General features: G+C 35.2%; 1 protein-coding gene across 6 annotated transcripts in view; it reads right to left on the bottom strand.

Moving 5' to 3' along the window:
* The window catches only part of GRIP1 (glutamate receptor interacting protein 1), a 762,478-nt gene that overhangs the window by 402,278 nt on the left and 335,626 nt on the right, over nucleotides 1-24,574 (bottom strand). Inside the window, exon 1 of one of the 6 annotated variants that reach the window (XM_074269711.1) lies at nucleotides 9,560-10,666. The exons of the other annotated variants lie outside the window; for them this stretch is intronic. The gene's annotated coding sequence lies outside the window, so the exon portion shown is untranslated. Of the gene's footprint in view, nucleotides 1-9,559; nucleotides 10,667-24,574 lie in introns of those variants that run through there. 6 annotated transcript variants of the gene reach the window in all.

Here is a 24,574-nt window from a genome sequence, read left to right as displayed (position 1 = left end):
TTCTACACCTCTTCCAGCTGGATGCTGACCTGCTGCTCCTTTGTCAGAAGAGATCTAGAGCCCTGCTCCACTCTGAGCTTTAGGACTACTTCTCTCGTTCTCAATGATAACTGCTGCTCCAGAAATAGTCTCTTGCCACTTGGGAATGTAAGTACTGATCTCTGCTAACATGGAGGGCTACAGGGTCTTACTGACATTGTTGCCTGTGGGTTAGGTCTTGTGAAACGTCCTGACACTATGTCCTCCAGACACTCAGAATGAGTGTTGGGATTTGTCACCAGCACTCTTACTATACCCTAAAGACCACTGGCCTTTCCATCTGTCCTGCATCTTCCCCCCACAAAAAAAATATGCTCTTTCCTAATCAGAATGTGAGCTTCTTGAGAACTTACTTTTCTACCTTTATCTCAATGTTTAATATAGAGCTTGACACATACAAAGCATTTAACAAATGCTCTTGTAACCATATATCCATTAATTTCCCCCCCTTTTACATACTTTCTCATTCCTTGAATTCCTAACAGTGCTGTCTTATCCTTGCTCCCTTACTTTCTCTCTCTCTCTTGCCTCCTGTTTCTTCCTCCTCCTCCTCCTTTTCCTTCTTTTCCCTTCTCCTCTTTCCCTCCCTCCCTTCCTTCTTCCTCCTCTTCCTCTTTTTTTCTCCTCTTTTCTTTTCCTCCACTCTCTTTTTTTCATTTCCTTTCCTGCTGCTCCTTAAGAATGGGGATTCCTCCAAATATAGTGGTGATATAGTCTTCTTTATACTATTTTATTTGTTATTCTAATTGCTTCCATAGTTTCAATGATTACTTCTCTAAAGGCAATTCCCAAATGGACAAATCTATTTCTTTTCTCTCCCTTTTCCACGTTTAAAACTACCAGCTGGACATCTCCACCTGGATGTCTTGTGAATCCCTCAAACTCATTATGTCTAAAATCAAACCTATCATTTTTCCATCTAAACTTATCCCTTCTCTTGACTTCCCAATAATATCTGTCCATCACAAAATCCATGACTTCCAATCATCTCTGTGTTCTTCTTTGAGTAAAAGTGTGTTTATTCAGTAGGTTTTATTTACAGGTGATACCTGGAGAAAGTAAGATGATTTGCCCAGTACACAATAGGACTTTCAATTAAGATAACAAAATGAAAGTTTATAGAGGAGCCCGGTTCTCTCCCAAACACTCTGACAAACTTCTAAAAAGTCACCAATGATCTGAACTTTTGTGTGATCATTCTGGAGGAAAAAGCAAAGTTGACAACTCTGTGCAACTCTGCCTTACTTAAATCCAATTCACATACAAATCAAGACATTTCCCTTTTGATGTCGTTGGCTTTCTTCTAGAACCAAAGATAACTAATAAGTCATCAGAAAAAGGAAAACCAAAGGGATATAGCAACAAGCTCTTCTCTCCAGTTTTGACTGTCCCAAGGAGTCTGCAGATGATGTATATGGAGAAAAGACAGGAGAGGAGGAGGCAGCACCAGGAGCTAGGACCTAAACCCAGAAGGATCTTGCTCCCAGCCTGTCAGAACAGCAGAAGAAAAAGCCAGCCTTGATAGCTTACTGCACAGGATGGCAAAGTCAGGCTGTATACATTCACCTGGGGCATTCCAAAAAGTATGAAGCCAGCTCACCAATAGACCCCAGCACAGAAGCACAAAAAGCTACTAGATTGTATACAGTCCAGACTCTGGACCTACCAAGGAATGCTACCTCAGGAATCAAAAGCCAGGACAGCATTTCCCTCCCCTTCCCCACCCAGGCCATGCTAGAGCTAAAGCAAAAAGGATGGTCAGCCAAATCCCCAGGCAGCCAGTAAGGGAGCAGAAGAAAGGCAGAGCTAATGCTGTCCTTATTGCAGCTCCAGCATTAGGGAATCTCCAAGAGACCAGAAACCAGTGTCCCAGTCAGTCATCACAAAAGAGGTGATAGGCAGAGCAATCAGCCTGTCCCAACACTGGAACGCCATGCCCTGTGTGATTGCTACAATATAGGCCACCCAGGGAAGCCTTTCAAGGGCAAGACAGGGAATGGAGCCAACTGTACATCAGGATATGCACAAGCAAATGGAGGAAGAGAAGAGCTAAATGCAAAACCTATGATGGGCTACTAGGAGATCTACATAGGAGCCAGGAATTTACACTAGAGAGCTAGTCCCGAATTAGCCACTAAACCCAAAAACATTGTGGCAGCCAAACTGCAGCATGGAGAATAGCCACTCCTATCATAAAATCCCAATATACAAACTGAGATAATTAAGCAAAAGAAAAAACCAAGTACAATGAGAGATATTATGAGTTAAGAGAAAACCATGGGATTAATTCAAAAGAGAGTAATTCTATAATAAATATGATCAATACCTCAAAAGGGAAAAAAATGGCAACAAAGATTCTAAGAGTAGTTACAGAAATGAACAAAGAGATAAACATGAAAACTAATGCAATTAGACGCACACATACATAGATTAATACACTTTTTGGTACCACTGATGATCTGCCCTGGATTTTGCTTATTTGTTTCCTTTATTAATGGCTCCTACACTTAGACAGGGAAATGTATCTAACCTTTTGCATTGTGGCTTAGTTTAATTGTGCTGGTAGACATAATTTTTATAAGGCAAATGTTCATTATCAGATGATTTAATCACAAAATATTAGAGATGGAAAGGATAATGAATAATAAAAAATAATTATATTTATAATAATATAATTATTATATTATATTACAACATAATATAAATATATTCATAATATAATTATAAGGGTATATTATTGCATAATTATACAATTAATAAATGAGTGGAACACATAGCTAATATATGTCACATTTCTATAGTACTTCTATATTGTCCAGAATTTACATTTCATTGGTGTAAAGCAGTAGTGTCAAACTCAAGTAAAGTACATTGGATTAAAAACACAGAAATTAACATATTTTACTTACTTTATTAACAGTTCCCAAATGCAATTTAATCTAGAGGTTAAACTGTCGTGAAGGGGAGTTTGCCACATGTAAATTTGATGCCACTCATGTAGGGGATCTAGGGTTGGCTATGTCCTCTACTAAAACTCAGAGCATCCCCTATTCAGCCATTTCTAGTATAGAGGAGTTGCTTAGGCTATGTTTTGAGACTGGACTTTCTTTGAGTCCCAAAGCCAGTATGTGAGAAGAGACTTGAATCCAAGAGAACAGTTCTTCAATCAATATTCCAATTGTTTTCCCACAGCACTTTCAGGTTTACAAAATGTCTCCCTTATAAACAATCCTGTGAAGCAAAGAGTGAAATTATTACTATTCCCATTTTACAGAAGAAGGGATCTTATTTAGAGATTATCTACTACTGTGGCATCAAACTTATGTAGAAACAGATCTCTGCGGGCAAAATATTGACTTTTAAACCACAAAATAACTATTTTATGTTGTGGTATATTATTTATTTTATTTAAAAGTGCCCAATTACATTTTTAAGGCAACAGGAGTTAAGTGACTTGTCCAATGTCATACAACTAGTAAAGGTCCAAGGCTGAATTTTGAACTCGGATCCTCCCAACCCCAGAGCCTGCATTCTAACCACTATGCCATCTAGCTGTCCCATGCCCAATTACATTTTAATTTGGTTCCATATTGAAGTATTTGGGAGTTTTGAGGCTGTTTATGGGCACTGCAGTGAGTTTGACCTCTCATTTTGCACATAAGACAACTGGGACTCAAAGACACTATTAGACTTAACCAACAACACACTGACTCAAATTGCCTTAGTTTATTTATTTTTTTATCTCATGTAAAATTTTATTATAATATTTAACATTTTCTCTTCTGTGTTGTTACATAAAAGTATTAACAGAATCCATGTAAATTAAATAATTCATAGAGAGTAATGAAATCCTTTTGGGAAGATAAATTTCATGCATCGAATAATTTAAAATAATAAAAATTTCTTCAGTGCAAAATGTAATAATGGACAGCAAATATATTATTGTAAGAATAAGAAATTCATATTAGTTGAAAACTCTTTACATGTATTTGGAAAAATAAAATACTATTAAAATAAATTTATATTAGATATAAAAGATCCAAAAAGGAAGAAAGGTAAGCTAATAAGCAATAAATGTTTAAAAAGCAATTCAAATGGCTGTACTCAAATGGAAAAGCTATAAAAAAGAATTAGAAGAAAAGCTTATATAAAAATTTTGTCCTGAGCAAGCCAATTAAAACATTTAGAAAACCAAATAACAAAGCAGATTTTAAAAAAAACATTAAGTTTCTTATTTGTGGACCTATATATAATGATGAAATCTAAAAGTCAATTGCATTTTTACATAACACTTTTCGCAACTGTTATCTCTTCTCTACTCACGATGCGGCAATCCCAGTTTATACTATTTTTTTTCTTCTAGACTATTGCAGCAACTTCTTGCCTCTTTTAAAAAATTTTCTCAATTGCTTGTAAAAACAAAACTAATATTCATTTTTAAAAATTTGGAGTTCAAAATTCTCTTTCTTCCTCCTTCCCCATCCCTTTAGAAGGCAAGCGTATATGTGAAAAAGTTGTTTAAACTCTATTATCTAAAGGAGAGACCACATCTAAAAAGGACAGAGAAAAAAATGATATACTTTCTAATAGAAATAAATTAATTCAATAGGCAATTTATGAGCCATGAGTTAATTTTCACTTAATAAGATTCACAATGTTTGGAAGCAGTGTACCCAATAAAATTCTACAACTGAATAAAGATCAATCCAGAGGAGACCTTCTGGATACATGTGAATAGTCAGAATAAATTTAAGTTACTTGTGGTAAGAAAGGTCTGAATACTAGTGAGGTTGTTATAAACAGCCAATGACTAAAACTATATTAATAAAGACCTCTCAGGCAGTTTAAATGTAAAAGTATATATCAAGTATAATGTAATATACAAGGATAAAAGCAGGTTAAATGATGCTTAGAAGTCATGTTTCTATTTTAGGGAATCTCATTCTTAAATAATAAATTCTTAATGCTTATACTTTTAAGTACCTATCCAGAATTGGATTTGAGTTACAGGAAGATGTGAAATGATGTACCACTATATTTTTTTAAATTTTTATTTTCATTTCTGAACTCAGGCTCTCCCTACTACTCCTCCCCATTCACTGAGAAGGCAAAGCAATATGATACTCATTATATGTGTGAAATCATACAAAACACATTTCCATGTTTGGCCATAATTCTTACTGTCTACAAAGAATTGGCACTGTAATTACTTTTAGAAATCTGGCTCCAGATGGTTCCAGGGTCATAGTATCTTATCTTGCCATAGTTCTCATGGGGTCGTATTCATTGACAAAAGGTTAAAAGAAGTCATAGAAATAGAGTTAGCTATTATCTTCACAATATACCCATGGACAATCTCATTTAGATATTGAAATGAAAGGAAACCAATTCCAGGAAGGAAAAACAAGGGACTCAAGGGATTCAATGTGTTCCCTACAGACCTAAGTAATACTAATGGTAACATGTGGCATATTGGATGTTATCAGTACCTTGGACAACTCATCTGTTCTAATAAACATGCACATAATTTCAATCTTCTATTTTCTCCTCCATTTCTATCTTAATGGTTACAACAATAAAAAAAAAAATTCTCTAACCTACCATGAAAAATTCTCAATGTTTATCTTTTCTATTCTGAGCACCAGCTGAATCTCACAGGACTTCAGAATGGAAGATTTTGTTTTTGTTTTTGTTGTTTTGTGGAGACTGAAAGATTCAGGAGGGAAAATATAACCTGTTATTTTTTCTTTACCCTCAAAATTGTTTCTACTGATCTTCTGGTGCCTAAAAATGGATGAAAAATATAAATATGAAAATTAAGGATTATGACCTCAAGAAGGGAGCTGTTTGTTTTAAATACAATATATGCACATTTAGAATGGAAAATGAAAGAACAGGAGGAGAAATAAATCCCCAAAACTACTGAAAATCTTGGAAAATATGAAAAATACTTTATTTAGAAAGAGAAAACTGGATTGGGTCATCAAAGATATTTGAATATTTTATATTTCAGTTCTTTTTAGAAAAGTAACATAAGAAATGAAGCAATCTTGATATATTAGCAGATTCATCTATGCTAAGGCTGACTCACAGTTAATCCAAAGTTAAGCTCTCTATTTGAGACATCAAAGTTAGTTTCTGTGGGGGAAGACATGATAAGGTGCAAAAGATTAAATACTCAAAAAAATTTGAAATGGGTATATGCATAAAGAGGAATTACTTGAATGAATGTGGTAAGTCACTGAACATCTCATGAGAAATGAGGCAATTGAACTAAACATCTAAGTTCCTCTTATGAGAAATGAAGCAGTTGGTATCTGAGAAAGGGTTTAATCGCAGATCCTCTAGACTCCAAGTAGTCAGCGTACTATGTAGTGACTCTATTTTCACAGCATGATATTGAACCAGTGAGAGTGGCATTAATATTTTACCAATAAAGCTTTTAAGAATATTGTGGAAAGACTTTTTTCACCAGGCAGGAATTTAGATTGGAAGATCTATAAACTAACAAAGGGAGGTATAAGGCAGCTAAGTGGACAAAGTGCTAGACATAGAGAGTCAGGAAGACCTGAGTTCAAATTTGGCCTCAGATACTTACTAGCTGTGTGAAACTGGGCTAGCCATTAAGTTTCTGTTTGCTATCATCCCCTGGAGAAGGAAATAGCAAACCATTTCAATATCTTTACCAAGAAACTCCAATAGATAGTACAGTCCATGGGGTTCACCAAAAGAGTCATACATGATTGAAAAACAATAAAAACAATAAATTACATAAAGTTCTAGGATTATAGGATCATGTAGTTCTGTTTAAAAGGCTGGAAAATAACTCAGGCAAAAACTATTCTTATTCAAAATTCTCTGTACTTTTTCTGTGCTATATAACATTTACCATATATTTCAATTTAAATATATTAAGATTCAAGTCAACATAGTTCAAAGTATTATCAGAATTGTTTGACAATCTTAGAAAATTGGGTGTCTGCACACATAACAGAATACATATGATTAAAATGCATGTGAGGGGAAAGGTACATTTATCTGTGGAATGAATTTCCATGGTCTAGTCAATACTAATATATTAAGCAGAAAAATATTATCATTCAGACAGGTCTTCTGAAAACACAAGGAGGATATATGCTAATTCAGTGCATTTGGAGAAGAGTACCCACCAATTGATAACTATTATCATCAATGATGCCTAATAGAATGGTAGCAGCGAAGCAAAATGTCTCTTCTGAGATATATTAGTCCTTATCTTTTGGATAACATTAAATTTATCCATGTAGTCATTTCTCAGTGTTTAACTTCTGACATATATATATATAAATATATATATATATAATGTTAAATATATATATATACATTATGTTAAAGAAATATGAAACATTAATTTCTATATATTTTTGAGAATGATAACTACAGAGTGACCCGCCTGCAAGTTGCTATATTTTGTTATCCCCACCATCTTCCAGGTAAGTGAATGTTCAAGTGATGATTCAAATTTGCAACAGTTGTATATAAGATCGGATCCATTTTGAATCAATGTCTCTAACACTTTTATATCTCAATAATATTTCCCATTGTTTCAAAGGCATTTTAAAATTCCCTTAATCTAATCAGACTTCTATCATCACTATTTGTAATCTTTATTCCATAATTAGAAAGATCTAACCTTCAATAACACCAATTTATAGTCATATAAAACAATATTACAAATTACCAAATTTACATCGATACTGCAAATGCTTCCCCACATTCAAAGTATATATATACTGAAATACCAGCTATAATTAAGGAACTAAAAAATTCAGTAGTTAATTGTTGATTGAAATAAGTTATCCCCTAAATTTAGAATAAACATTATTGCTTTTAATTGGATTATCCCAAATATGTGTGAATTGTGATCAGTACAATGAAATCCATGAACAGCAGCATCATAGGAATTCACTATACATACAAACTGGTCTCTCTATTTTCATCACAGGAGCACATATGTGGTGAGCATACATCTCCCTCTTTAATATCTCACCTAATTATTATTAGATAGTTATTAAATAGTTATTTATCTTTTTATCATGCAAGGACTCTTGAGTGATTCTGATTTATGGATTGGAGACCTCCTTGTTTTAAAAAAAACCCTGCAAAGTAGCATTTTTATTTACTAGATCAAATTTTTTTTCCATAATCAACACTTATCTTGATAGAATTACATGCATTCTACATCTTTATACTATTGTGAAACAGCAAACATCTGATCCATTGCTGAGTATCTCCTGCAAAAGCCTGCTTATATCCTACCAATACCCTCACAAAAGCTGCCTTTGGTTTATGTATAAATGACTCTCATAGAGCTTTTATATACTTCAATAGTAGGTACAGATCAATAGATATTGATGTTCTCTTGGTCAATTTTTTCAGCACCAATAAACTTTAAAAGTTTTTCCATGTCTTTGGTATCTTCACATCCCTCAGATACCATGCTATATTAAACCTTGAATGCCTTCACAACTGCATTGGCTGCATCAGTCCCAAGAATACTGGAGAACATTCCTGGAAGAATCGGTAATCATTTGCTAGATTTTGGCATGAACATCCACATAGAGGAAAGTGTAAATGGATGAAGAATGCTTATTGTTCTTTTTCAACAATTTATCTGGGAGGGTACTTGATAGAGCTTGAGTGATAGAATTTATGTATGGGATAGATAGCCCAATGAACTAGGTATGAAGATGAAAAAGCAAAGAGCATACCAGGTAAAGTAACCTGGAATTTGGAATTTGCAAAGCTATTTTCTAACTACAAAGCTTGATGTTAATCCCAAGTTTCCTATGAAAACAAAAGCTCATATTTTCAATAGTAACATTTTATCCATTATTTTAATGCTTTATCTAGTATTCACACTTTACAGACTTTAGCACAGAAACAAAGTAGACGCATAATAAATTTTAGTGATTGTTAAGTATTCATGTTATTTTATGGCAATGAGACATGGAACACCAGTGCATCTAAACAATCAAAGACAAGTATTACATAGAAGACAATGGAGAAATATATTATGGATTTGAAAAGGCTGTAACATATAACCAATGAGAAGTTCAAAGAACAGAAGATAAGATATCATAAAATGATTGTCAGACAACAAAAGATCAGCTAGTCACAAAGAAAGAGTAAGGGATGACAGGTAGATAGCCATGGTGTTCCATCAACATCCTTGATATCAAGAGAAAGAAAAGATAGACTCCAACACATCGGATACCTCCACCACTTCCCAGAGTAAACTTATGAAAATACATAAACAGAAGTCACATTGAATGGACAAGTATTAGAGGGAGTTCCAAATTGATGAGATCACAGATCCATTTGAGTACCTGAATGTGATTTAAACTTTCATTTCCTGGTCTAACTCAGTATTTTTGCAGTGATTGTATTCAACAATTCTCAAAATAACATTTTTAAGTGCAAAAAATACAATTAAAAATAAGTTACCAAAAAAAAAAAAAAGATTATATAGGGACTGTACCTTATTCGAACTATTTCCTATAGCACTTCCCCACAGTACTCTCTACAAAAAAGAAACAAATAATAAACATTTATTTTATTTATGTTGTTAATTACCTCCTAATGTTACATGAAAGCACAAGAAAGTTTATTAGTTAAGTTCATAATAAGAAAAAGTTTAAAGAAAATAATTGTCTTAAATGGTAATACACAGATTCTAACTCATCATCTCTCCCTATCAAAGAAAAGTAAATGAAATTTTTTCCACATAAAGAACTTTGAGTTGTTCTGGAAAGAAACCATACTCACAGTTGAAAGCCAGGAAATGGATACGTACTTCACAAATTATTTGGGAAAATCAAAATAATTTACTAATGAAAGGCATTAATGGCCATTACAAGGTTACTTTAATATCCATCCCATTTTATTACTCAGCAAATGAGGTCATCAAGATTGTACCTTATACCTTGGGGAAACCTTATTTATTGTTTTTCTCTGCTAGTGGACTTCAGGGCATTGGGACTGACAAATAGGAAAGGTTATTTGTGCTATAATTATCACTTCAAAGATGTATTGGGCAATAAATATTCTCTTTATGCTAGTGTTAAACTGGTATTAAAACATAGTGGGCTGAGAAGACCTTTAATTATTCACGTCATAAAATGCATTAAGCTATCTGGAGCTAGCAAGGTATATATCTCATCTTCTAAGGTGAAAGGGCAAGGAGAATTGTATAAAGTCATAAGATCACTCCTGTGTGGCTAACAAAGCTCAGAGATGTGTGTGTATGGCCCAATTAGCTTTGATTAGAGCCAAGTCCAACATTACAGCAGATTTATTTTCTTATGGAATTTTGAGATTAAAAGGGAAAGGAAGATGAAAAAAGAAAGGGAGGATGACCAGAATGTTATTTAACTATTTATTGCAAGAAAATGCTATTTACTAAGCATCCATAATATATAAAGTATGGTACTAGGCAAAGGAGTAACTAACATAACAAATGTTCTATAAGTGAAAGACCAGGCTTTCAAGTAAAATAGAAGCAAAATGAAACAAAACAGAAAAGGCAGGTGTCAAAAGCAATTTTGGTGTCTACCATTTTGATGGATTCCTATTTTGGGGGGGGGGAGGGAGGAGAACAATGTCTTATGGAATTTGAACTACAATGTCACTGAATCTTTAAATATTCCTCCTAAGGAAAATAAGGGAAAATTTCAAAAGCAAGTATTCTAGAAATTGTTGTTCAATTTTTTTTAGTCATGTCCAACTTTTCATGACATCATTTGGGGTTTTCTCAGCAAAAATACAGGAATGGTTTGCCATTTTCTTCTCCAGCTCATTTTACAGATGAGGAAATTAAGAAAAACAGGATTAACTGATTTACTCCGGGTCATATATTGCTCAATACATCTTTGAATAAGTGTCTGTGATCACCTTTGAACTTAGATCTTCCTGACTCTAGGCCTGGCCCTCTAATCCTTGTGCCATGTAGCTATCTAAAATTTACAGAAATATTACTATGTGGAGTTACATTATGTTATGCTTAGATCACCAATCTGGAGTCTTGTGACCTGAGTTGAAATTCAGCCAGACACTAGCTGTGTGACCTTGGGCTTAACCCTGTTTCCCTCAGTTTTTGCACCTATAAAATGGGGATTATAATAACACCAACCTCCCAGTGATGTTGTGATGATCAAATAAGATAACATTTTAAAGTGTTTAGAAGAAAGAAAGCAGTGTGTGCTTATTCCTTTGTCAGAAGAGAAGGATACTTTCTATGTAGGTTAAGTCCTACTCCACTCTCCAAAAAGAAACAGACCACACAGTCAAAGCAGCGAAAACCTGAGTAGAGTGCTGTGTTAGCCCTTAGATCTGAAGACTATAAATGCTGGCCTCTCCCTGATCTGGTACAATAAAACCCCCTCCTTTAATTACAGTAGCATGCTTGCACTGCTATCATTAAGGTTGTGTCAGCAATTACATTTTTATAACCTTATTTTCAAGAGAATAATAAAAACATGCTTGGGACAGATACCTAGGGGCTGATAAATTGTCTTTCAGATCCCTCTCAATGCCCCTGATTTTGTTACTAGGAAATCTGAAGAAAACTTGGCTCGCTAAATTGTGGAAGAGTGAAATACCACAATGATGTCCTCCTGATTGTTTTGCCTTTGATTCTCAGAAATTCAAGTCTCCACTTACATGAACTGATGCTGAGTGAAATGAGCAGGACCAGGAGATCATTATACACTTCAACAACAATACAGTATGATGATCAATTCTGATGGACATGGCCCTCTCCAACAATGAGATGAACCAAATAAATTCCAATAGAGCGTAATGAACTGAACCAGCTCCACCCAGTGAAAGAACTCTGGGAGATGACTATGAACCACTACATAGAATTTCCAATCCCTCTATTTTTGTCCGCCTGCATTTTGGATTTCCTTCACAGGCTAAATGTACACTATTTCAAAGTCCGATTCTTTTTGTACAGCAAAATAACTGTATGGACATGTATACATATGTTGTATTTAATTTATACTCTAACATATTTAACATATATTGGTCAATTTGCCATCTGAGGGAGGGAGTGGGGAGAAGGAGGGGAAAATTGGAACAAAAGGTTTTGCAACTGTCAATGCTACCCATTCATATATCTGATAAATAAAAAAAGAGAAATTCAAGTCTCCAAATTTACGAAAGAAATATCTTGGTTCAACTCCATTCATCTTTTGGCAGTAGGAAAAGAAGTTTTCTGAGGTAAGAAAGGTTCAAGATCATTAGGATTTACAAATGCAAGTCTGCCATGTGCATTGTACTTTAAAAGAGATCAGAAGAGTCATATTAAATAGATGTAAATCCCTTAGTGGAATGGAAGGGGGCAAAATAGGTGACAGACACCTAGGGGCTGACAGCTTGGCTAGTTCCAATATTTTTAATGCCACTGCTTTGTTGTTAATACAAAGAAAACTTAAGTCTTTAAATTATGGAAGAAGAGAACCAACTGGGAAGGGACTTCAAGAGTTCTCTATCAATAATATTTGAAATGATGTGGAAAATGGATGCAGATCATAGCATTGGAGGAGGGCAACTGATGCCCTGATTTTCAAAAAAAATGGAAGAAAACTTTCAACCATCTATAAACTCGTGTGTTTGACTTTAATTCTTCTAATTCTAGAAAACTCTAGAAAGGACCATTAAAGAGATGGCTGGTAAAAAGCTATAAAGGCAAGTAGAGATTACAAAGAGTTAATTTAGCAACTTCATCAAGAATTTCCTTTAAAAAAATTTTTAATAGGATTAACTAAACTAGTAAAGAGAAGCTGTGGATAGAGTTTACCTACATTTTATTTTTTTAATTTTTTAAATTAAAAAAATATATAGTTTTTATTTACCAGATATTTGCATGGGTAATTTTACAACATTGACAATTGCTAAAACTTTTTTTTCCCAATTTTTCCCCTCCTCCCTCCCCCCCCCCCCCCGCAGATGGCAGGTCAACCAATACATGTTAAATATGTTAGAGTATAAATTAAATACAATATATGTATACACGACCAAACAGTTGTTTTGCTGTACAAAAAGAATCGGACTTTGAAATAGTGTATAATTAGCCTGTGAAGGAAATCAAAAATGCAGGCAGACAAAATTAGAGGGATTGGGAATGAGTTTACCTACATTTTAGCAAAGCTTGTGATAAAATATCTTAAACTATTTTTGTGGAAATGAGGAATAAATGAAAATGGAATTAGGTTTCAGAACTTATAGGAAACCAATGATTGCTCAATGTTCAATGGCAGGACATCTGTAATGAAATATCCCTCTCTGCTCCAAGAGATCTGAGCTTGGTTTTTTACTGTTAAAACATTTTTATTAATAACCTGGATAAAGGAACAGATGGAATGTTCATCAGATTTACAGATGACATAAAACTGACATAGTAGATGGTAGAGTCAGCATTCAAAAAGATCTTAACAGGCAAGAGTAGTAATGTTAAATTGAAAAAGAAATGAAGGCCATTAAGCTGCACATAAGAATCCCTGCAAGACATATATTGACTTGGAAAATCACATATTAACATTATCTATGTTTTATTGTACTTTTATTTATTTTGTTAAACTTTTCTCAGTGACATTTTAATCTAGTTCAAGCCTCAACTGAGAGTAGCAAGCCATATGCACTGTGGCAGCTTGTTTGACACTTCTGGGTTAGAGCACTGGGATAAATCTGATAAGATAAAATTCAATAGGAATCCAGGTAAAGTGCTGCACTTTGGTATAAAAAAAATTAACTTTACAAGCATGCAATGGGGGAAGCACAGTTAGAGAGCAGTTCTGGAAAAAAAATCTAATTTTAGTAGACTGAAAGGTCAATATGATTCAGCAGTGTGATGAGGCAGAAATGGAAAAAAAGCTAATGTGATCTTGGGCTGCATTAAGAGGAGCACAGCTACTAGGAACAGGGAGGTGATGAAGAGTCCCATTATATTCTGTCCCTGTCAAACCTATCCAAGCACTATGGTTTAATAAGGACATTGGTAAACTGGAAAGAGGCCAGAAGAGGACAATGAAGATGGTAAAAGGTCTTAAGTTCATGCCATGGGAAAATTGTTTGATGGAATTAGAAATTTTTAGCCTGGAGAATCTGGGGGTGTGGAGGGGGACATGATTCTGTCTTCAAATATTTGAATGGCTTTTTTGGGGGGAGAGGGATTAGGCTTGTCTGATTGGCCCAAGAAAGTAGAACCAGGAATAACTGATCAAAGTAGCAAAATGGCCCATTTAGACTTGATATGAAGAAAAAATTTCTTAACATGAAAACTAAAAGTGAAATGAGAAGTGTGTGGTGTACCTGCCATCTAAGAGAGTGAGTCTGGAGGAACTTGAACTCAAAAGTTCTGAGCTGCAGAAGGACTAATTAATCAGGTGTTTGCACCAACATGGTGAATCTCTGAAGTAGGAGGCCACGAGGATGGCAGTCTGGACAAAAACAGAGAGGTCTGAGCTTCCATGACAATCAATAGCATGATGGGGCCCACAAATATCCCCTGCAATTCCAACCTGGGCAAGCTAGCAAAGATAGATCCTCTTTTTGGGAAGGTCTTCAGGCAGAGAGCAACTACCTGTTATGGATGTTATGGAAAGGGTTCTTCTTGTGCATGGATTTTTGACTAAATGGCCACTGAGATCCCTTCCAAATTCTGTGATCCTTGAATACTGAATCAACATAGTCAGATTTGTGATTAGGGAATAGAATGAATTGGTGGCAATTAATAAATGATGAAAAATAAGGTTATGGTTGGGATTAGAAATAAGAACGAATCCCTGATATCACTGGGATAGGGGACTCTCAGTGAGGACGTCCTTCTTCCAAAGCAGGTTTACACCTTCTCTGCAACATAGTCTTCAAGTTGAGGTAAAATGAATTGCCAAGGGCTACACGGTACTGACTGTGTAGTCAGTACACATCCAAGGAAGAATCTGAACCTAAGACTTCCCAACTCCAAAATTAGCACTCCATTTATTCAGCATTCCCTTTTTGAAAAATATGAAAATTGTTTCTCTCAGCTGTTCTAACATTCACCATTGTATTTCCCTCCATAAGACAGCTTATATTAAACATTTGTTTGTGGCTGTTCAGTCATTCAAGTCATATCTGACTTTTCATTAATCCTTTGGGGATGTTCTTGATAAGATACAGAACCATTTTGCCACTTCTTTGTCTAGCTCATTATACAGATAAGGAAACTGAGGCAAAAAGTGACTTGTGCAGGGTCGCACAAGTAGTAAGTCCCTGAGGACACTCTATCCTCTTTGCCACCTAGGTGCCATTTTTAAAAATTATCACTAAACAACTTCAGTCAAATCTTATGTTGGCCTGATAATACTTGCCAATTCCAATTTTTAATAGAGCTCAGAGTGGAAAACCAATACTATTTTTGCATGGATATATTTGCAGTCCAATATGCACAGAAAAAAAATGACAAGTAAATATTTGGGAAACTGAAAGGATTAACAAGAAGGAAAACAGAAATAAGTATTTTGATACAAAAGATTTACAACAAAGCCACTAAAAAGTGATGAGTGTTCAATAATAATAATAAATAAAAATCTCACTAGCTATTGATGGAGCTTACAAAAGGAACACAGAAGGAAAAGACAGCAATCCATATCTATCCTCCATATTGTCTATAGTGATTTGAAAACTCCTTTAATGACAAAAGAAAGAAATCTTTTCAAAGTTGGTGGGAAGATAAAAAGATACAGTAGCAGAAGAAGGAATAAAGGAATAGAGGTGACATGAGAAGAAAAGAATAATGTGAGCAAAGGTGGATGGAAGGAGAAAGGAAGGCCTCAGGGGAAAGCTCATCAGAGGTGCCTAAGACAGGGCAACGAGCTGGAGAAATAGAAGAAGCAATCAAAAGCAATGCTCTTCCATATATAAAAGCTGCCCTTTTAAGACAAATCTTTCCATGAGCTCGCTCTCTCTCTCTCTTTTATTTTTTTAACCAATTTCAGCATGCATCACTTCCAAAGGAACATGCTTCAAATTCAAATGCAACTATTCAGTGTATATATTGTCTTTATTGAAAGTGATTACACTCTGAAAGTGATAATAATACATAAAAGGGAGAAAAAACAGAGTGATATAATGACTCAGAAAAAAAGGGATAGAAGGCAATAAGCATGGTAATTATTTAAGAGCCCACTAATTGTTTTATTGAAAATTAAATAAAACACAAATTAATTTTGTAAGAGAAATGCAATAAGGAGGAGGCATATGAAAAGGTGAACAAGTATCACGCAACATGTTTACTCTGGGCAAAATATTGGGCATTCTTTATAGAGAGAGACTCGTGTAAGGATTACAATGATGTTTTCTAGGACACAAGGCTTCAAATCAAATTCATGTCAGTGCTCCGACAGTGTTCTTTCAAGGTGGGTTGTTGTTGAGGGTATGAGTGTGTGTTGTGTGCATTCACACACGTGTGTATGAGTCTGTTTTTAAAAATCCATTAAAAGACTGACATCCTCTCACGGGGCTGTGCACATGGGCTTCAATCTTCTCAGGTACTCTTCCATTCCAACACTAGTGGAGTGGGAAGGGAGAATGATGTCTGAAAGGTTGACCGTGATCGTATATGCAAGCCAGTGAGAGATCGAAAGCCCCGAATGCACAAAGGGCTACTTTCTGCCCTCCTGTATGGGGATTTTATTATGAAGTCATTGCCCGCAGCTGAGTAAGATGCCTTTTTGCTTAGACTGCAAGTCAGCCATGATTGATTGCCTTTTCTTCCTACTCCCTATCTATATTGTCCTCTTAGTCACCTTTAGTGATCCCAGGATGCTGCCTTAGCATCTCTTTTACCCATACTTTCACCTTAGAAAATCTCTTTCCCAACCCCACCCTCCCACAAATCCTCCCTAGTCTTTTTTATATATTTTTTGCCCTATTCTTCTTCCTCAAATATTTCTTTGAGATTTTCTGTGTCCTGAGTTTATTTCCATGCTCTTTCCTTTTGTTAATAAATAAGTATCTAATATGTTATATTACTCCCATTTTAAGTTTTCTGAGTAAATGAAAAAATTTTTATAGCTCAGACTAGATTAGTGCAAAAATAATTAAATTTCATGAAATGATGTCAATATTCAAGTTTGAAATGCATATTTTATTGAGCTGGAAACAAGAATCATGCTTTTCATAATCATAATAATGTGATTTTGAATGCATGCAAATATGAAGATTCAGTATTCACACTAATGGTGATCTAATTGCATTAAAAACTTAATTCTGGCTGTAGAATCAGAAGAAAATGGCCTCAGACACACTAGCTGTGTGACTGAGCAAATCACTTAATCCCAATTGCCCCCCCTCCCAAAAAAAAAGCAAACAAAAAAACTTATCAGGCCCATGTCAGGTAATCTAAGTACTGGAGATAATCACACAAAAAGGCAAATGTTGGCAAATCAAAAGATTAATGATTTATAGGGGTCATAGTGACAGTATGTAAAAAAAAAAAAAAAAAAAAGTAGGATTTAAACATAGGTGTTCCTGATTCTGTGACCAATTTTCTAACCTGATATTCCATACTGCCTTTTCCTTTCACCTTAAAATATCCCCCATGTACCATAGAACAATAATTTAAATTTAAACATACATATATATATATATATATATATATATATATATATATATATATATGTATATGTATATATATATATATATATCTCCGTAGACACACAACTTTGGGCACACACACTCTATATACATATACATACATGGGGGAATCTAGGTAGCCCAGTGGATAGGGCATCAGGCTTGGAGTCAGGAAGTGTTGAGTTTAAATTCATCTTCACGCTTACTACTGTGTGAGCCTTGGCAAGTCACTTCACCCTGTTTGACTCAGTCTCTTTATATATAAAATGAACTGGGGAAGGAAATAGCAAATTACTCCAATATCTTTGACAAGAAAACCCCAAAGGGGTTATGATGAGTCAGGCATTTTAAAATCATGCCTGATTTTAAATTATATTAAACAGCAACAAATACAACATACATATATGTGGGTGTGTAGGTACATACACACTTAAAACTATCCTGAGACATGAGTCATTCCATGTATTTAACATTGCAGAAAAAGTATCACACCTCTCTATACCATCAGAGAAATGTCATCAGAATAAAATGAAATAATAAATACGAAAGAACTTTTTGCAAATGGAAGACAGCAGTTTGCACGAGTTGGGTTGTCATGGCCAAATAAATCATCACCTAGTGGATCATCTTCTTGTAATGGTCTTCTCCCTCCACAAATAATCTGATCCTTTCATGGCAGACATAAGGCATTAGTATTCATAGTAGCAGACCACATTCTCAAAAGGCAAATAATTAGCTGCACTCTCAAAGCTTCAGCATTATCAATGATACCCATCATTACAACACTAACTCTCTTCATATCATGGCCCAATCCTTCACATCCCTCTATCGAACATAGAGACTCCTTCACAGATCTGTCAATTTCTGCTAGCAGATCATCAGGAGACCAGAGCATCTCATTACCCACCAGTACCTTTTTTTCATCCTTCCCCCCTTTATATGGACCTTCGGTTATTTCCTTCCTCTTTGGAAACTGTATTTTCATTTGATTTATGGGGCCTGCCACTTGTATTAATGTTTACTATTGAAAACTCCAATACAGAGTTTATTTCTCAACAAACCAAGCAGAAGGACTAATACAGAAACTCACAAAGGACAGGGTTGTTTTGTTATAATCAGCCAGGAACTAGAGTGTAAAGTATAGCACTAAAAAACAATAAAGGAACTCTGCCACAACAAATAAACAGCTACTGGTGATGGTTAGAGGAACCCTTCTGGAATCAAAAGATGCTAGACAATATCAAATACAAACTTTGTGAGGAAAGGTTAACTGGAACATGGATGATCAAAGGAATTACATTTGCAAAAGGTGGCAGAGTGGTCTTTTGGGGCCCACTGTGTCATATGCCCAACAGAAAAGCATATCCACTTGTAATTGTTGTAATCACCCAAATGAGTTTAGGAATGAGGAACTGGGAAAGAAAATAACATTTTGGGAAATGACTTCTCCTTTCCCAAGACAATAAGATTCATTTGCAAACTAACAGAAGGAAGAGGTGAATGAAGCACTATGGGATGATATATTTTAAAGTATCTGTCCCAATTTCTCTCTATATTGATAATTAAAATTAATTGTTGATTTTAAATAATAGGTCATTGATAAGAGGAACAAAATAAACCAAATTAGATGATTTGAGGAAGCAATTTAAAGAAAAACTCCTGGGGAAAATATCTTCCTTCTCTCTCTTGTAAATGATAGATATATACTAATCTACATACAAAGTGCATAGAAACTCTCCCAACCTACTTGTATGTCAAATGAACTTTCCTCATTATCAGAAAACACAACTAAGAACTAAATAAGATAGGTGCTATCTCTTTTCAAGGCAAACTGGCAGGTCTGAAAATGTCCACTAAGTCACTTCGAATTAAGTAAATTAGAGAGAGAAAAAAAAAAGAAATTGTATCCAGGAGAGGGCAAATGTATTCTGGGAATAGCTCGAGGAAATACTTTCACTCAATTAAAGAGAGAGATGCGAAGGTCCCATAAAAATATGAACTCTTATCCCTGTATTGAAAGTCCAAACTGTAACCATTACATCATGGAACCATCTCCAGTCATCCTGATCCATATCTCACCACTGGACCCCTATGATTCTGGAGGAAAAAGTGGGGCTGGTGACCTTGCACAGCCCTCCCTCACTCAAATCCAATTCATCTGTATGTCATGACATTGTCTCCCTGATGCCACAGTTACATTCGACAATGAAGGACCAACAATATTAACAACAGAGAGAGATGGGTGGCTGGAAACCAAAGAGGTAGAAAAATATGGCAGAAGACTAGGTAAGAGCAGTCTACTTTATATTTAATTTATAAATAGAGTCCCTTGGGACAATTCAGTACTTTATCCAAAGAAAAGCAATTGTAGAATGATTATCATAAAAACAAGTATGAAATACCTTATAAATCCTCATATTTTCAGCCAAAAGGACCCTCTTACTATTCTTCACAAAGATTAATCAATATCCTATTTCCCTATTTTTGAACTATTTCCCACATTCCTAGAATTCATTCTGTCCTCACTTTTACTTCCTGAAATATCTGTTTTCTTTCAACACTTGGTTTAAACAACATCTTCTGTATGATAGGTTTGATTCTCAATTCCCCAGCACCTTCCCCACAAAGGTTACCTTGGATCTGTTTTGTATACACCTATATGATGGCTCTCTTTCCAAGGTGAAGATTGAATGAGCCTGATTCCATTTTTTGTTTGCATGCACAGAATAAGCTCTTAATAAATGCTGAGTGATTGGATTTTTTTGTGCTTGTTTTCTCAACCTGGCTTATTTTAGGTACTTAATACTTATTGATTAATTGATTGGATTTTGTTTCCTCCTCCGAAAAATGAGAGGGTTATCCTCAATGATAACTAATTGACCTTTCAGCTCCTATACTGATGGGAAAATTACTAAGGTTATTTAGAATCACATAAAAGATTGTTCCAAACTTCTAATCAATAAGAGAAATGCAAATCAAAACAACACCGAGTTTTTACCTCAAATCCTGGCCTTCAAGAGGAGTTCTATACTTCCTCCTGTATTTGCCTATGTGGGAAGAGGGAAGACACAGTTTATGCTATCAGACCTAACTGATATACTGCCTGGTTTTGTATTCTTTGTTACAAGAAGCTAAATTTCAGGTGATTTTGGATAACTCACAAGATTAATTTCTCTCATAAAGATTTAAGAAATGCCACAGAACTACTCCTTTCCTCTCACTTCAGTGGCTCCTGATCCCTCTCACCAATGAGAAACTGTCTCAATATTTTTTAGCCTATTTTTTAGTCTCTGCAAATTCTATATTTGTCATGAAAAAAACAAGGTTCTCCAACTACGAAGTAAATTGTTGTCTGGATGTAACTACTCAGTTGTCTTTATTCCACAATAACAATTAATTAATACTTAGAATGATGGGATATTATACCACATAAATGGAGGAGGAACTAAAGAGCAAAATCAGATTTAGAAACCAAGAGTCTCGTAAGTATGACCAAGACTGTATATAAACTAATATACAATTTAGGACTGAAGAAAGATAAACTGTTTAGTTCAAATGAAAGGACTGTCATGATTCTGAATATGGGATGATTGTTGCCATAAATCACAGCAAGTAAAAAATAAAGAAAACTGATGGATAGGAGCAGATGATGTTAACTAAGAAAACAAATGAAGCTATAATCAGAGATATGTGACCCTGGGCAACTGTGAACTAATCAATCAATTAATCAGCCAATGTTGCTTATTAAATGAAAACAATTTGCCAGGCAGTATGATGAGCACTGGAGACACAAAAGAAAAAAATTAATTGGTCTCTTCCCTCAGCAAGGATATTTTCAATCACAGGAGACAATATGTACATAAATACATATGAAATAAATTTGGGGGAGGAGGGAAGGTACACAGCAACTAACTTTGTATAGACAGTGTTAGTTGAACAGAGAGGAGACAATGAGATGGAAGAACATTCCAGACATGGGAACATGGATTGGAAACAGAAAAGACTTGAGTCAAGGAGACCAATTAGAAGGTTACTGAGATAGTTCAGGCAAGAAGTGATGAGTATATAATGATGAGAATTTAATTTATATGATGGCCGTTTGAGTAAAGAGAAGAAGACATGGATTTACACTGAAGCAGTGCTAATTAGCTCAGTAGCTGGACTTTAGATACACAGGGGAATCTCTTGGGTAGCTGGAGGAAATCAGAAGTCTTGAAAGACTAAGCATGAGTAGTAGTCATCATCACAGCCCTAGGAAAAACTGAAAAATAGACAATCTCATCTCCCAGTTTCTAACTTCTTAGTGCCCACAGTATTCACTAGGGCTATTCACTAGGAATGTTTACTTCCAGGGCAAGTGCTAAAAACAAACAAACAAAAACCTTGGGTGAGGCAAGTGGTCTCCAATTGTAGGAAAAGAGGAGAAAATGGGGGAATACCATCCCCTGGGCAGCAGTGAGAGATTTGCAGACATATAGTAAAAGAATAGAGAGTTTGAAGAAGAAACTCACCCAGCTAATAGCTTCCTAGTTTAATTAATTATTCATGCTAATTAACTGTTTGTTTTGCTGTTTCTAACTTGTTGAAGGACTACAACTGCCATCTACCTACTAATTATTAATTTCCACTGTTCTGAACTAAAGCTATAGCCACGCTACCTTAGTTATACATTGGTACCCTATTCCCTCCTGCTCTCCAGGAACAATCCTTTCTCCCACCTCAAAAAATTAGTATGTGACAGATTTCAGCAATTCTCAGAGAAAAATCAAATCTGATTATCTCATTAAAGTAATTCACACTAAACTATTAGATCCAAAGCTCTTGGGGATTATTTGCATTTTAAAGAGGAAGTCATTCTAGAAAATGAACTTCTAAATGGCAGAATGTGCCAGGGAGTTATTTTTTGAGATGGGGGAGATCTCTGTACTTACTATCTCTGCATTGTTATAGGCTACTTCCAACTCTACCCCCTCATTCTGTGTGATTATTACTTATTTTGCATTTCAGGAAGGATCTTAGCAGAGCAGTCAGTTTGTACCAGCAAACCAACTGTTAAATTTTCAGTATGAATATTTACACTTCAGGAATTGGCAAACATCACAAATCAGGCTTGATTTATTGTTTTGTTGATTTCTAGACTTATGAACGTGATAAGAGAAAATGTTAATAATGATTAAACTTTAAACTGTTTCTTGCCCTTTTCAGAAAGCCAGCTGTTAAATATTCCCCAGCACACCTACAGGTTCCAGTCATGCTCACTTCATTCCCAGTTGGCTCATTTTCCAAACCTCCCCCACTGGGCCAGGTATCTAATCCTCTCCACTCTTCAGCTCCCCTTTAGTATCTGTCTTTCCTCATTAAAAAGTAATCTCTTTGAAGGCAGGGACTATCTTGCTTGTATCCTAGCATACAGTAAGTGCTTAATAGTCTTATCTATTGTGAAGCTATGATTGTCTATCTACAAGGATCCCAGCTACACAAGCAGTTTTTCAGTCTAGTACAGATGGATGCTTGTTGACTCCCAATGACTCACAAGGTGTCGATCTTGGGGTGCAAACAATAATTTATATTACCTAGAGCTTGGAAAAGTTCATCCTGGACATATTTAAGGCCTCCTGCATACACTGGGTCCAATATTTCTTGAAAATATGGCAATTCAAAAAGACAAATCAGGAGACCCTTTAACACCATGTATAGTTAGGTAGCTATGATCTAGGATTTTACCCAATGGGTTGGAAGCACACTATAAAGCCCCTACAATGCTGTGTAATAAATGCTGGATTTTGGAAAGCAATGGATTCTCATCCTATTTTATTTGTTCTTCGTGTGATAACACTCAAAGATTTTATTTCTTAATGTCTATGTCCCAAAAATGGAGGGGGGGGAGGGAAGTAGCAAGGTAAGAACAGTAGAAGTAGAAGGTAGAGATTAACTAGATTTGCAGTTCTTAAACGTTCTGGTCTCAGGATTTCTTTATTCTCTTAAAAATTACTGAAAATTCTTCCCCTTTCCCAAAGAAATTTGGTTTCTGTGGCTTATATCTATCAGTGTTTATTTACCAAATTAGAAATTAAACCATTTTATTATTATTTTAAAAAGAATTTTTACCTCACAGACTACCCAAAAGAGTACTGGGAACTCTCGAAAATTCCACTATCACAATGAGAGAACTGCTGAACTGTGATACCATGGCTTTTAATGTTAAAATTTTAAATTATTTAAAACAATTCTCTTTCATCTTAAGGTCTGTATTATGGTAGATCACTTGGGGAAGGGAGGGACAGGGAGAAGAATATTCCTATTTTTAAAAGAAGATTTATGTTTTTTAAAAAAACTTCAAAATGTGAATTTGAAAGAAAGCTTAATGAGCACAATTTGCTAGGCAGTCCATGATTCCATGCTTCTGAGATGGCCTTTTTTGCCAGTGTCCTTCTATCACCCAGAATGTCTCCCAGCCTCACTCTGGGCTTGACCCATCACTTTTTTCTATTCACAAGACATCTAAAGCACAAATTCTAACCCTAAGGTATTCTTCCCTAATTATGGACCTTGGTCTGGGCCAGCTCATCTACTGGTTCAGGCCTGGGGTGCACATTAAGCTACCCTTGAAGAGACTGAAAGAGATTAGTACCAGCAAAGTGAGGCAGGGAATAATAAGGTAGGGAACACAATATTACAAAGTAGGTTCATTAAAAACAAGACAGGGAAGACAAGTAAAATACTGAGGGGCAAAGGACAAAAATCATGGAGGAATGCCATGAGTACTTGAAGGTTTCAAAGGAGTTTAGGCATCTAAAAGGCAAATTAAGAGAAGGCCCAGCATTCTAGACAAAATAACAAAAGTCATGTTAGCATGAGAGTGTGACACATATTTGAA

This window comes from Sminthopsis crassicaudata, chromosome 5 (assembly GCF_048593235.1).
Source record: "Sminthopsis crassicaudata isolate SCR6 chromosome 5, ASM4859323v1, whole genome shotgun sequence".
NCBI classification, from domain to species: domain Eukaryota; kingdom Metazoa; phylum Chordata; class Mammalia; order Dasyuromorphia; family Dasyuridae; genus Sminthopsis; species Sminthopsis crassicaudata.
Note: the sequence above shows the minus strand (reverse complement) of the source record. Positions and strands in the feature narration are given on the sequence as shown.